Here is a 15,888-nt window from a genome sequence, read left to right on the forward strand (position 1 = left end):
CTTTCCTGTAGTATATCAGTCTGATCCCGCCTATTACAGTCAGTCCAGCGCCGAAATACCAGGCAATTTACTCTGAACAAGGAACATAGCAACCCCAGACAATCATTTCGGCCTTTATTAGGCCTCATCAGTAAGGTGTAGACATATTCCTCTAAGCACACTGAGCAAGAAGTCCACGTTTGGATTCCCCATTTTCCCATAGGGAGACTAAATACACACAGAGAGAAGCACACTCACAGGAATGAACAACCGTCTCAATACCATTGTTAGCCTGTTCTATGGCAATTTACCACCTGGGTGCAGCTTCTTTTAGCCCAGTAATGCTTTTCACAGAGTAGAACATTTACTGTAGTATATCAGTCTGATCCCGCCTATTACAGTCAGTCCAGCGCCGAAATACCAGGCAATTCACTCTGAACAAGGAATATAGCAACCCCAGACGATCATTTCGACCTTCATTGGGCCTTGTCAGTAAGGTGTAGCCATATTCCTCTAAGCACACTGAGCAAGGAGTCCACGTCTGGATTCCCCTTTTTCCCATAAGGAGACTAAATACACACAGAGAGAAGCACACTCACAGGAACGAACAACCATCTCAATACCATTGTTAGCCTGTTCTATGGCAATTTACCACCTGGGTGCAGCTTCTTTTAGACAATCATTTCGGCCTTCATTGGGCTTCGTCAGTAAGGTGTAGCCATATTCCTCTAAGCACACTGAGCAAGGAGTCCACGTCTGGATTCCCCTTATCTTCATCCATGAGGCAGTCTTCTATCTTCATCCTGGCAGTGGTCTTCTATTTCTACCCATCTTCTTATCTTTGGTTGCCGACATCCTCTTCATGCGGTCAGCAGTCACACTCTGAATTTTGAATGCGAGGTACCATCTTTATATTGGAGCTACCCTTTACATTCCTATTGGTGGGTTTTCAAATTCAGAGCAGCCAATAGAATGAAAGCTTTTACTTTCAACTTGTAATACAAGTGGACATTGATGCTCAACCCTGCCCATAGTAAATATGGGGAGCATAAATTACCAAAAGTTTGTGCAAACAAATTTACGGTAATTTAAACAGTGTGCCACTTGAATTATGGATTAGAACGTAAATAACACCACAATCTTGCGATTGCGTATACGTTCCTTGCGCTATGATAGCGTTCCACTCATAATCTGGCCCATAGTGTATTTGAAACAAAACAGACTATTTATTTTCGTTAGATGGTAACAGTGATTACTTGGCTAGAAATATATATGTTTTTGTAAGATGTTTTGCATAGATAAAAAAATTAAATACTTAGAGATCCACTCAAGATCCCTTGAGTCTTTTTTAAAAACAGTGTGTAATTTCTGTGGGATCCCCACTGAAAATTGACTTACAATATTATTCAAATGTAAACATCAAACAAAAGCTCGGACCCACTCTGCACAGGGATGGGGTGTGAAATGGGTCAGCACTGAGGGGGTAAATGAATGCATATATTTTAATACTAAAAGAAGATATTAGAAAGAAGGATTCCTTTGGTAATCCATGAAGAGGTTTCAAGACCATTAAGGTAAGGTTGAAAGCCACACCACTTACTTTACAACTTGTAACCGTTATGATTTAATTTAGTCACCAATTGCAGATATATAACACAGTTACATAAACAGGTGTGAAGACATGGAGTTTGAAAAAAGATGTAAAATATTGCATAATAATTGTACGAACCAGCACCAATTTGAGATAAAAATCCTAACTCCTAGGTTAGGCATTCATTGATTACATTTCATGAATGAAAAATATGAATGGTTTGTCATTTAATATTATGTATATAAGATTATGTATATAAGATTGACACTCTGTCAGTATTTTACTGACATGGCCAGAATTTTTTAAGTTTTGTCAATGTAGATAAGAAAGAATATATGTACAAAAAATATTATGTTGTAGAGAAAGTCCTGAAACTAAATTATGGGTTAAAATCAGTCCTACCAGTTTCTGAATTATTCTAATTATTTATGCAAATTATGCTTATTAGCATGGACAGTATTTTTATTTCTAAGAGAGGAGGTAGCCCTACCTGACTACTGAATAGCTAGGTGGAAACTGTACCTTTTACTCTATTCTGCCTAATCTTACTTTCTCTTCTAGGATATTTCAAATTTTCAAAAACATGTTTTGCTCCTATATCACTGGGGGTTTTGGACAATCTTAATTTGCTGCTCTTCCCCTCATTTTTCTTTGCTATTTTTGTGTTCCATTTACTTGTTCAACTATTCTTTTATGGGAAAAATGATAAAGATTTAAGTACTTAAATTGATCAGAAATGAGGTGGGTGAATGCAACATCACTATAGCAAGAGGAAATATAAAGAAGATAATTTTGTATGATTTAAATTATTTTTGTACTTGACTGTATAAACAATAATTTAAGTGTATTACAATCCTGACAAAGGAACATAGCTTTTAAAGTATTGTATAAATCTAGGGTAGAAGTTACAGCAATCTAATAGGTAGTCTGAAAACATGACATGTTAGTTCTTGGGAATTAGCACTTTCTTGTGATTGCATCTCTTGGAATACCTGCTGGTATTTCTAAATTGAGCTCTTGTATATTGTCATGAAGGCCTCATGGTTTTAGGATATCAGGGGTTAATTTTTCTTTTTCTGCTGTATTTCTCAGCTATTTATAAATCTTTGTTTTCTTGTCATAGATAGTTCTGACAGACACAAATACTTTTGTTTATATATTTCCAGAGCCTGATAGCAGCCATAAATCTCATCATAGATAATTGACAACAGTATGCCACAGATTTAGGGTCATTCACAGGACAATCAGCCTGGTAAAGAAATATATTTTATAAGTAATAATGCCTTATAAAAATAAAGAGTGGAACATATCTGGTGTTTGGTATTAAAATGTTCCCTGCAGCCTAAAGACTCAATTGGACTGGCTTGTAGGTAAAGTCAGTGTACCTGGGAATAAGTTATGCTAATATATTAAATTCCGTAATAAATTCAGGATTTTCTCTATCTTAGAATATAAGGGCATTAAAGCTAAGGGTGGTGATTTCTAAATTATAACACAGGGCTTGGCATACTTTTTTACTTATATGTCTTTATACAATTATTTTGTAATTGTCTAGTTGATACCTACACCCTGATAAATTTTGATATAGTACTGAACATAATATTTTCTCTTAGCGAGTATCTCACCACCTCCCTCTAAAAATTATTTTTAGTAAAGGCTGGCTTAGGAACCTGAGCTGATATTATCATTTATATAGTGGGGAAAATTTACACAAAAGATGTTATTCTATATGAGAAGCTGTTCTTAACAGGGTGTCTTACCAATTTTGATTCCATTTCCCTGAAACAGAGTCTATACTTCTTCTTGTAAAGTTATAGGTTCTGAAATATTTACTATTTGCTGTTTGTAATTTTATTTCTTAACATATTTTTTCTTATATCAATGCACTGTGGCTCTTAATTGCTCATAATAAATGTTTCTTTATTAAGTTTAGCCTTTGTTTAATATTTGAACCACATTACTGATGATAGAAAACTGATGATAATAGTACTGTGCTTTTTTTTAGCTTAATTTTTGCTAAATTGTATTATGGAATCTTTAAGATGTTAGTCTGGGTTTTTCCTTAATATTCCCTATATAGGGCTAGATTATGAGTGGAGCACTAACTGTAGTGAGTTAGCAATTTAGATTTTTTTTGGCTTTTTACATGTGACAGAAATAGCACACGTATTATGAGTTGAAAGTAAATACGTTGGCTTGAGCACAATTACAATTTACGCTTATTTGGCTAGTGTAACTTGAGTGCTCGCATAAAGGTTAGGGGAAGAAAAAATATGCATCAAACACAACAGTAATACACTTAAAAGTACAGCTACACTCATATAAACACTTTCTGATAAAAATGATTTTAAAAAAATTGGTAAAAAAAGTTATAAGGGCTCAAAGATATATGGTGTTTGAAAAAAGTGCTGCAAAGAGCTTTAATATATATATATATATATACAACATCTGCATACCGGACACCACTCACTGGATTTTTCAAGTAAAACGTAGCTTTTATTATTCCATATAATTGGGTGCCTGCCTAATTGGTACCTTTAGCAAATGGCTTGAGTTTGTAAGGTGAAAGGTGTCCAACCTGACATCCAAACAGTAGCATTTTAATTCAGCACTAAGGTTGTGATACCTAATTGGATGATAGGTGTGCATATCTTGTGCAGTCAAATATTTTGAAACATGAAAAAGCAGATTTATTCAATATTAATATTTTTTAATGGTGTGTGTAAATATGTTACACTCCAATGTTCATCACATAGGAGAATATGTTCTATGCATTTGTAAATTGATATTCCTTTATATATCTGTATAAATCTATACCTATATATAATTATATATATATATATATATATATATATATATACACACACACACTCACCGGCCACATCTGTTCAATTTCTTGGTAACACAAATTGCTAATTAGCCAATGACATGGCAGCAACTTAATGCATTTAGACCTATAGACGTGGTGAAGACAACTTGCTGAAGTTTAAACTGAGCATCAGAATGGGGAATAAAGGGGATTTATGTGACTTTGAACGTGGCATGGTTGTTGGTGCCAGACAGGCTGGTCTGAGTATTTCAAAAACTGCTTATCTACTAGGATTTTCATGCACAACCATCTCTAGGGTTTATAGAAAATGATCAGAAAAAGAGAAAATATCCAGTGAGCGGCAGATGTGTGGACAACAATGCCTTGTTGATGTCAGAGGTCAGAGGAGAATGGACAGACTGGTTTGAGATGATAGAAAGGCAGCAGTAACTCAAATAACCACTTGTTACAACCAAGGTATACAGAATAACATCTCTGAATGCACAACACGTCAAACCTTGAAGCGGATGGGCTACAGCAGCAGAAGACCACACCGGGTACCACTCCTGTCAGCTAAGAACAGGAAACTGAGGCTACATATAAAACAGGGTGGTAAAGGAAGTAGCTACTCCAAATAAGGAGTATCTAAAAGTCTAGGTAAAGCACTACTGCATAAATAACAAAAGAGACTGAATTATGCCAAAAATATAAAACACACTTTAATATATATAAATAAAAAAAACACATACTAGGGATCCCATAGTATCAACTATATGTGCCGGCTTTTTACTCCTCGTCACCTGGTTAAGTCCATATTGGTTGATTTCTAACCATGTGCACTGTTCATAGCGCATACTGCGCTTGCTTAAATGGACAGATGATACACAGTGACAGTATTTTAGAGACGTTTAAATATACATTTAAATACCAATAGATTATGAGCGTACTACAATAATGACGACAAGTATATATTTAAAAATAATTGTTCCAACACAACAAACTCTAAAAATTGTAATAAGACCGACGGCAGTGATTTTTGAGTTGCAAAAATTCAAACACTACATTAATGCCTAAACTATCTATTTTCAGCTTACAATGTGCTTCATTATTTTTATTTAAGTTTATTTAATGTCTTTTAGCTTATTTTCAAAAATGTACAAGTTATATAAATTTTTATTTTAAAATTAACAGAAATTAACAGAAAGTTCACTACGATTCCTTCCTCCCTTCTGGACTAACCCATATGCCGTAACATCCATTTGTTATCCTCCTTGCAGATCCGCATTACAATCTACCAGCTGGAACATGTAAACCATGAAAGCGTGCTCATTCACGTAAGTATAACGTTGCAACGTACCACAACAAGTGTGATGCATCGTTCCCTAAACCAATCAGGGATTGGAAGGCGGAGTTTTACACGAAGTAAAAAATATTCAAAGTAAAATAATTGCTTTTGTAATGGATAACATACTGCGCATCTGAATCAATTAAGTTCCTACTAAATACATATAAAAAAACAATAAGAATTAAGCCAATATTGCTTATCGATACTATAGCTAAATATACTCAGAGTCTAGCGACATCTATTGATTGTCTGCCCCAATGACACACATATCAGGGATCCAAAAATCACTAGCAGTCGTTACTCTTGCACATATAAAGAATAAACAATATATGGATAAAGAACTTGTGAGCACAAACTTACAACTGAGATATATCCCCAAAAATACATGTGCCAGTACTAGCAACTAGAATTCCAGCTAGACACATATATCTATAGATTATCTGGGTTAACATATTAAAGTAGCTAGTGCACAAACCTCCAAACATGCAAACAGAGGAAGTTATAGTGTGAGGAATATTCCCAGATCAATGTTTTCATTTAACCCATCAGGCAATAATGTCTTAAGCTTCCAAATCCAGTAGGCCTCCCTTTGTCGCAGACTTGTAAATCTATTATAACGTACAGATTTGGGAATAAATTAAATGGGGGTAATGTTATATGTGTCATCCTTACCCTCATGCATAAGTGTACTATAAAACAAGGTAATATCTTCCAGCACTGGTGATGGGAGTGCAAGCCTGAGGAGCTACTGCCAAAGCTCCAAACGAATCACAATATACAAAAAGTTCAAGCAGCACCTCCACTTGTGATTAAGGGCATTTGAGCCCGAAACGTCATGGATTTTTGTGTCTTGGTACAATGAAATTGATATTTCTGTACAAGTGGAGGTGCTGCTTGAACTTTTTGTATATTGCATAAGTGTACTATGTTGGGGCACACTTTGTTTGTTATAATTATTCTTAATGTTTCTATGGTGCTCCCCCCATCGTGTTCTTAGACACCTACTGGTGCGCCCACAGTACTGCATTCCACAAATGCATGTTATTAAGTATACTACATATACATTTTCACATGTCATACGTGTCTTAATCTGAAATACTTCCCCTGTCGTATTTAACTTAAAACTCGTCTCCTTGTGTCCAATATAATCACATGTCTGACGTCTGTTTTTGGCACATTTATAAGTCCCCCTCTTAAGTTTAAAAAAGCCAGATGACTGTTGATATTGTCCCTTGTCATCAGACAATACTTTAGATGTCACTACCTTACTAGGGGCTAGACAATTCTTTAAAGTGGGAGCCCTCCTGAATATACATATTGGTTTATCTCCCACAATCTCTTTGAGTATTGGATTGTTCTTCAAAATGGGTCAATGTTTTTCTATAGCACAAGTAATATCTATATAATTGCTATTAAATGATGAATTTAGGTAAGTTCTCATATTTATTCTCTCTATATGTTTTACCCTGAAATAATTCATCCCTATTTCTTAATGAGGCCTTTGTCATACCCTGTGAGAAAATCTTATGATTATACCCTTTCTCTTTAAACCTGATGGACAGGAGTTCAGCTTCTTTAACAAAGTCACTATCTCTCTTGCAGTTTCTCCGAATTCTACAGAACTGGCTGTATGGAACATTGTTGAGTCACCTGGGGTGGTGATTGCTTCTCTTATCTATATAACTGTTGCAATCAACCTCCTTAAAGAAAGTCTTGGAGTAAATACTCCTATCACTATCCCATCCCAAATTGACATCCAAGAAGTTTATACTATCACTCCTGATATTATAGGAGAAAGAAATTCCATAGTCATTGTTATTCGGAAATCCCACAAAACCCTCAGCCTCTTCCTCAGTACCAGTACTCCGCCTCGCAATCCCTGATTGGTTTAGGGAACGATGCATCACACTTGTTGTGGTATGTTGCTATGGCAACGTTATAATTACGTGAATGAGCACACTTTCATGGTTTACATTTTCCAGCTGGGAGATCGTAATGCGGATCTGCAAGGAGGATAACAAATGGATGTTACAGCATATGGGTTAGTCCAGAAGGGAGGAAGGAATCGCCTTACTGGCTGTTTATATTTGAGATCATTTTTATAAGGTAGATGTATCTAAGGACAGCCAATGGGGCTTCTTTGTTTAAGGGTCATTATACTCTATAATATATATATATATATATATATATATATATATATATATATATATATATATATATATATATATATATATATATATATATATATACACACATTACATGTTTATGCCACAATGTTCTGATTTTCTCATAAATTGTTATTTCTCCATAGATTATGATTGTTGTATATAATTATGCAGAGGAATTTGACACATGTATTTTTGTATACTCCTTATAGTTATATTTACCCTGCACCTGAGAAGGGGGAGTGTGTTTGAACCAATGTTGTCATCAATCAGCTGCAGACTATCATTAATCAGAATCATATGACTCAATCTCAACATATGTATGTAATGTGTTATCAATTATTGTGTACTGTTTGGTGCCCTATATATAGTATGTTTATTGTTTAGCTCACAAACCACTGCCTGATGAAAGGTTGCCACTAGCACCTTGAAACGCGTAGCAGAATATTTTGTATTGATTTTAATATATTTTATAATACTTTTATAATAAAGTATATTATTATAACATTTTTTGGGATATTTATTTTACTTTATTGGTTTGTGAGCTTTACTTTGAGGGATTTATTTCCTCTGTGGACTGTGGATCCCGCTTTCTGGAGTGAGTCATCTGGTGGACTCTGATATACCAGCCTGTGTTACTTGCACTGCATTATAGTGCGCAGTCTATGTGAGTATTCATTCACAGTGGGGATATATCAGTGGGAGCCTGGAAATCTTAGTGACCATCTGCCCTATTGGAGTTTTGCTGCCCCTTCCCCTGTTTTTTTTCCCTGCATTACAGATTTGAGGTGACATTGAATCCTGTGGGAGCTAGCTGGTGGGCTCTGACCAATCCAGCCTGTGTGAATAGCACTGTACCATAGTGCGCTCTCTTTGTGAGTACCCACATATAGAGAGGGTGTATTTTGGGAAAGTATCATCTTGTTGTAACATATTGCACCATTGGAGCACCTTCTTCCTTTCGTCTTTATGCTTAGATGTCCATCTGTTTATAAGAATAGCTGACTTTGGTGATCGTCTACCTTCAACGACAGCTCGTGGAGGGCGCCTTTGTTTTCTTGTTACCATCACTTGGATGGCTACAATTTGGTGACTTTTAATATTTGTAATCATCATGTAAATACTCTAGTTTTCACAAGAAGGGGCTGCAAAATTCATCAGACGTAAATAATGTTGTCCCTTTGCTTTTCTCAAAGTTATTGAGCAGAATATATCAATCAATAATCAATAAACACTGGCACCTTTTTTTGGAGTACCGGCACCTTTTCTTTTACAAAAAAACACTGTATATATATATATATATATATCAATGTAAATATTTGCATATGGAATTAGCACATCTAGGCAAGATTCCCCGCTCACTTTTTCCCAGAAATACCTCATATACAATGTTACCAATGCACAAGAGAATTCTGGGTAAGATATGCAAATTAGATATGCAAATTCTCAGTTTTTTTGCTTCAAAATACTGTTTTAACATAGCTATCCTTTTAAAGGGATAATTGGTAACATTGTATATGAGGTATTTCTGGGAAAAAGCGAGCGGGGAATCGTGCCTAGATGTGCTAATTTCCTATGCAAATATTTACATTGATTTAATTTTGAGACATGGAGGATTTTAATTTCAGTTTTTTTTCTCCCCCCATAATTTTAATGAATTGTATGTATGTATATATATATATATATATATATATATATATATATAAATATATATATATATATATATATATATATATATATATATATATATATATATATATATATATATAACTGTGACAAAATTACTAATAAAAAGAGCATTTTATTTAAAGAGACTACAGCATACTAATACGCAGCAATTTCATATAAAAATAGGTTGTATAAAAAAAGATTAGGTTAATCTTCTAATATTTTAATTTAAACTCACCTAAAATGTATTTAAAAAGTCTGCACTATTCACTCTTGTTGATGTAGAAGAACAAAACATGTTTATACATTTTAAAATTTAATACAGTTTAAAATATCCTGTTTAAGATAGAACTAAATAATGATATCCCTTTAAAATTTAATTAAAGCTGATGACCTTTTCCTTTGCTGCAATATTGTGCCTTCTTGCTTAGTGTTCTGTGATGGTAATAGAGATTTGGATGTTATAAGTCAATTTCTGAAAAGTAATAATTGTATTATAGTATAATATAGGCACGAATGCAACACTGAAGCTAAAGGGAGCCTATAATTTAACAATTTAGGGCCTGATTACAAGTGGTGCACTATTTAGCACTTTCACTCACATTTCAATGATCTTCACATAGAAGAAAATGTTCTATTTATTTCAATATATATCTAATGTATTTTGTTTTGTAAAATATATATCTATACCTATATATCTATATGAATGTATATATAGGTATATTTATATATATATATATATACTATAAATCCGGCGGTGAAGGTCTTCTTCCAGGCCGTGAAGGTCTTCATCCAGCGCGGGGACATCTTCTATCTTCATCCGGAGCAAAGGTGATCACAGAGCGGGGATGACTGTGGAGCAGGACTGGCGATCGCAGAGTTGCAAGGTACCCCATTTATATTGGGGTACCTTGCATTCCTATTTCCTGAGATTTTGAAATCAGCCAATAGGATGAGAGCTACTGAAATCCTATTGACTGATTTGAACATTCCTAAATGGGGTAATTTGCATTCAATATTCAGTATGCGGCAGGAAACGCATAAAGAGGATCGTCCATGCCGGTCCTGCTCCGCGACGGCTGGTCCTGCTCCGCGATCGCCGGTCCTGCTCCACAGTCACCTCCGCTCTGCGATCACCTCCACTCTGCGATGCCTTCTCGCCAGATGAAGATAGAAGATGTCCCCACGCAGGATGAAGACCTTCACGGCCTGGAAGAAGATCTTCGCCGCCGGACAGTAATTTTAAAAAAACCGCCCTCTGGGCAGGCTTATCGCCGAGTATATATATATATATATATTATATATATATTTATATATACACATATACACACACATTATATATATATATATATATATATATATATATATATATACATACATATATATATATATATATATATATATATATATATATATATATATATATATACACAGTGTGTACACAGTAGTTTATATTTATTCATATACTGTGTGTGTATTACACACACAGTATATGAATAAATATAAACTAACAGCACCAAAGATTTAGTAATTTCCTTGTCCTCTTTTTCCTGCCTCTCACAAAGAATTATAGACAGAAAAAGGTGCACAGAGATTGTCATATGTTAAATATAATCAAAAAGAGATTGAAAAATAGAAGGAAAGAAAACAGAGAAGCAGAAACCAAAAAAAAAAAAAGCCTAATTTATCCAGCACTAGCGCAGAATGTAACAATTAAGATCACATTCCTAATGATCTAAGTGATTCAATAAAACAAAGTCAACATGCTGAAAATAAATACAATTGTTTCAAACCAGCAAGATTAACATTTAATTCATCAAGTAATTGATATAACAAGTTTGCCCTACTTGCAGCACACACATCATAAAGAATGTTGCACACAAATATACTGTATGTTCACATAAATATTGAGTCCCAGTTTATTGGGGATCCCCAGAACTGATATGATTAAAAAAAGAAATCCTTAGAAAGCCAGTTGTGGGTGTCTGGATTTACTGTCCCATTAACAGACAATTATTGTGGCTTTAACCCCTTAAGGACCACAGCACTTTTCCATTTTCTGACCGTTTGGGACCAGGGCTATTTTTACATTTCTGCAGTGTTTGTATTTAGCTGTAATTTTTCTCTCACTCATTTACTGTACCCACACATATTATATACAGTTTCTATCGCTATTAAATCGACTTTCTAAACATACAATTATTTTCATCATATCTTATAATTTACTATAAAAATAGAAAAAAACAAATTTTTTCTAATTTTGACCCCCAAAATCTGTTACACATCTACAACCACCAAAAAGCACCCATGCTAAATAGTTTATACATTTTGTCATGAGTTTAGAAATACCCAATGTTTACATGTTCTTTGCTTTGTTTGCAAGTTATAGGGCAATAAATACAAGTAGCACTTTGCTATTGCCAAACCATTTCTTTTTTCAAAATGTGCATGTTACATTTTAACACTGATATCTGTCAGTAATCCCTGAATAACCCTTTACATGTATATATTTATTTTTAGTAGACAACCCAAAGTATTGATCTAGGCCCATTTTGTTATATTTCATGCCACCATTTCGCCGCCAAATGCGATCAAATAAAAAAAATTGTTACATTTTTCACAAACTTTAGATTTCTTACTGAAATTATTTACAAACAACTTGTGCAATTATGGCACAAATGGTTGTAAATGCTTCTCTGTGATCCCCTTTGTTCAGAAATAGCAGACATTAATGGCTTTGTCATTACTTTTTGGTAATTAGAAGGCCGCTAAATGTCGCTGCGCACCACACTTGTATTATGCCCAGCAGTGAAGGGGTTAATTAGGTAGTTTATAGGGAGCTTGTAGGGTTAATTTTAGCATTAGTGTAGTGTAGTAGACAACCCAAAGTATTGATCTAGGCCCATTTTGGTATATTTCATGCCACCATTTCACCACCAAATGCGATCAAATAAAAAAAATCATTAAATTTTTTACAAATTTTAGGTTTCTCACTGAAATTATTTACAAACATTATTATTTACAAACAGCTTGTGCAATTATGGCACACATGGTTGTAAATGTTTCTCTGGAATCCCCTTTGTTCAGAAATAGCAGGCATATATGGCTTTGGCATTGCTTTTTGGTAATTAGAAGACCCCTAAATGCCGCTGCGCATCACACTTGTATTATGCCCAGCTTGAAGGGTTAATTTTAACTTTAGTGTAGAGATCAGCCTCCCACCTGACACATCCCACCCCTTGATCCCTCCCTGACTACTCTCAAACAGCTCTCTTCCCTCCCCCACCTCACTATTGTCACCACCATCTTTAGTACTGGCAGAAAGTCTGCCAGTATAAAAATAAAAAGTTTGTGTTTGGTTTTATTTTTTTGTTAAATTATATATTTTCTGCAGTGTAGGATCCCCCCTTACCACCCAACCTCCCTGAGCCCACCCAGCTGTCTGCCAGTACCCACTTTTGAATAAATTTGCCCATTTTTTATATACATAAATATTTTTCTGTAGTGTAGCTGCTGCCACCCTCAATTCTCTACCCCCTCCCAGATCCCTTTTTCCATAATCATTTACCCCCTCCCTCTCCCACCCCTCTCTCCCACCACTCTCTCCCACCACTTCGTATATGCTCATATGAGCAGATCACTGGTGCATGCGCACACAAACGCACGCACATGACCCCCCCCCCCCCCCGTGCACGCTCATGCATGCACTGGCAAGTGAATTCACACTGCCTGCCGGAAGTTCACCATCGATGGCTGCCCATCCGCCTCCCTGCAATGGCTCCCACCCACTAACGATCACGACCCTCGATGGCCGATGCAGAGAGGGCCACAGAGTGGCTCTCTCTGCATCGGATGGCTAAATTTTTTTATTGCAGGATGCCTCAATATTGAGGCATAAGAGGAACAAATGGGGTTTATTTAGCAGCGCTAATAAAAGCTTGGAAATGATGATGCCAATCTAACTAATGTATTATACAATCTTGTTTATTTAAAAATTCTTATAACACATAAAAACAACAGCAAATGCTATTCCTAATTAATAAAGGGACGTCTCCCTTATACAACACTTATAAAAACAGACTAGAACCATATATTTATAAACCCTAGAATTCCAGGTATAAAAGAATTAATTCTATAGATAACATATGGTAGGCAACAAATTGGTGAATTGATTATTTAAAAGGCACAAATGTATCAATCTTAATATATTAAAAGCAAATAGATTCAGTGCTAATGTTCAAATTTATTCAACTGTAATTAGAAGGTGAGCGTAACGGCTTCGATACAACTGTGATTAGAAATTTAGCGTAACAGCTTTGCAGTTCTTTGGTAACAAATACCGTTATAAAGTTACACAGTTACTCTCCTTGGACATATAATTGGCTCAGGTGTGCTGGATAGTTAAAAGGCAAAAAACAGCCGTTATTCTGATTTTAGTGGCAAAGCAATCATGGTTAATGGAAATGGTTAATTTAGCATATGAATACCTTGATGTCTTTAAAGTTCAGTTTGCGTGATTTAAAAACCGCAGTGCAAATTAGTGTAGAGGTACCTTAATCTGTCCTGGTTGCAACCGCTGATATTCTTCACTGTGAGGGATTCACAGACTGTTAGATCCTGGTGCTTCTGATAAGTCACCTGACCTTCTCTTTGATTCAGAGGTCAGGGGTGATGATCCGTTCTGGTGATGTAGTTATCCTTTTTTTGTTTTCCTTTCTTCTTATAGCCCAAATATTACTTTCATCTGGGTTCCCTCAGACTTCTTGAGGTTTGAAGAAATCTTTGGTCAGTGTTGAGCAGTAACACCGTATTCCCTGAAGTTACCAAAGGTAGATTTTTAACTTGCAGGGTCAGGAGAAAAGTTTAAAGTTGCAGGGTCACACAGCTTTATGACAGTGGTAAATGAAGTTTAGTATAGTGTAGCAGGTCCCATTCAACGCGTTTCACCCTTCTGGGCTTTATCAAGAATCACAAAAGAAAAAGTTCGGATTCAGTGTCCCTTTAACCATATTAGTTCTGGGGATCCCCAATAAACTGGGACTCAATATTTATGTGAATATATATTTGTGTGCAACATTCTTTATGATGTGTGTGCTGCAAGTAGGGCAAACTTGTTATATCAATTACTTGATGAATTAAATGTTAATCTTGCTGGTTTGAAACAATTGAATTTATTTTCAGAATGTTGACTTTGTTTTATTGAATCACTTAGATCCTTAGGAATGTGATCTTAATTGTTACATTCTGCGCTAGTGCTGGATAAGATTAGCTTTATTCTTGGTTTCTGCTTCTCTGTTTTCTTTCCTTCTATATTTAAATCTCTTTTTGATATATATATATATATATATATATATATATATATATATATATATATATATATATATATATATATATATATATATATATATGTATTGTAATATCTATTTAAAAATACATAGAACATGTTTCCCTATGTGAAGAATATTAGAATGTGAAATTTTAAAATTGAATACAAATTATTTTTCTTGCTTTCAGGTATTTGAGTGTAAAGGGCTCCAAAGTATTTATACAAATGTATATATGTGTGTATATGTATGTGTATATATGTATATATATATACATACCAGTGACGTGCGGTGAGGTCTGAAGCTGGTGAGGCTATGATACGCCCGAAAAGCACATAAATTAACCTAATAGAGGTAGCTTAATTAACCACTCAGCCAGTGACGAGCAGAAGTCTCCTGCCAGCAGAAGCTTATAAATAACTACAAATCTAATTAAACTCATGTTCTGACCCAACATCTGAAGTCAGAATTTTACCCTGTAACAACATATTTTACAAACAGACACCAAATAATTACAATAATAATGACAAGAAAAAAAGCTTTAAGCTGTTGCTCATTTGCAAAGCATTTTTTAAAAACATTTCAAGGGATTTAATAGTCTAAATTAAAATACATTAGTGCATTTCAATCCTAAAAAGCACCCTTTTAGCAATAGGCTGCAGTAGCAAAAACTGCTGCTAGGAAAAGTTACTGCAGGTTCAGCAGAATATGTAAATATGCCTCTTAGAACTTGTGCAACAACACACAAATACAGTGCCACCAATCATCAATAAAATGATACAGACCATCACAGGTACTATGTTTGAATGAGGGTCCAGACCACATGAGCAGCATATGTGCGTATGCCGTGAATCAGTAATATATTTTTCTAGTAGCATTTTTGCTAATGTGAATATAGTGTAAAGATGCTTCTTTTTAAAATTAAAATGAAATTAATATAGCTGTGGAATCTGTTGGCGCTACAAATACACAGACACACATACAGAATGACTCACTCAAACACACAC

The sequence above is a fragment of the Bombina bombina genome, chromosome 1, assembly GCF_027579735.1.
Source record: "Bombina bombina isolate aBomBom1 chromosome 1, aBomBom1.pri, whole genome shotgun sequence".
In the NCBI taxonomy this organism is placed as follows: Eukaryota; Metazoa; Chordata; class Amphibia; order Anura; family Bombinatoridae; genus Bombina; species Bombina bombina.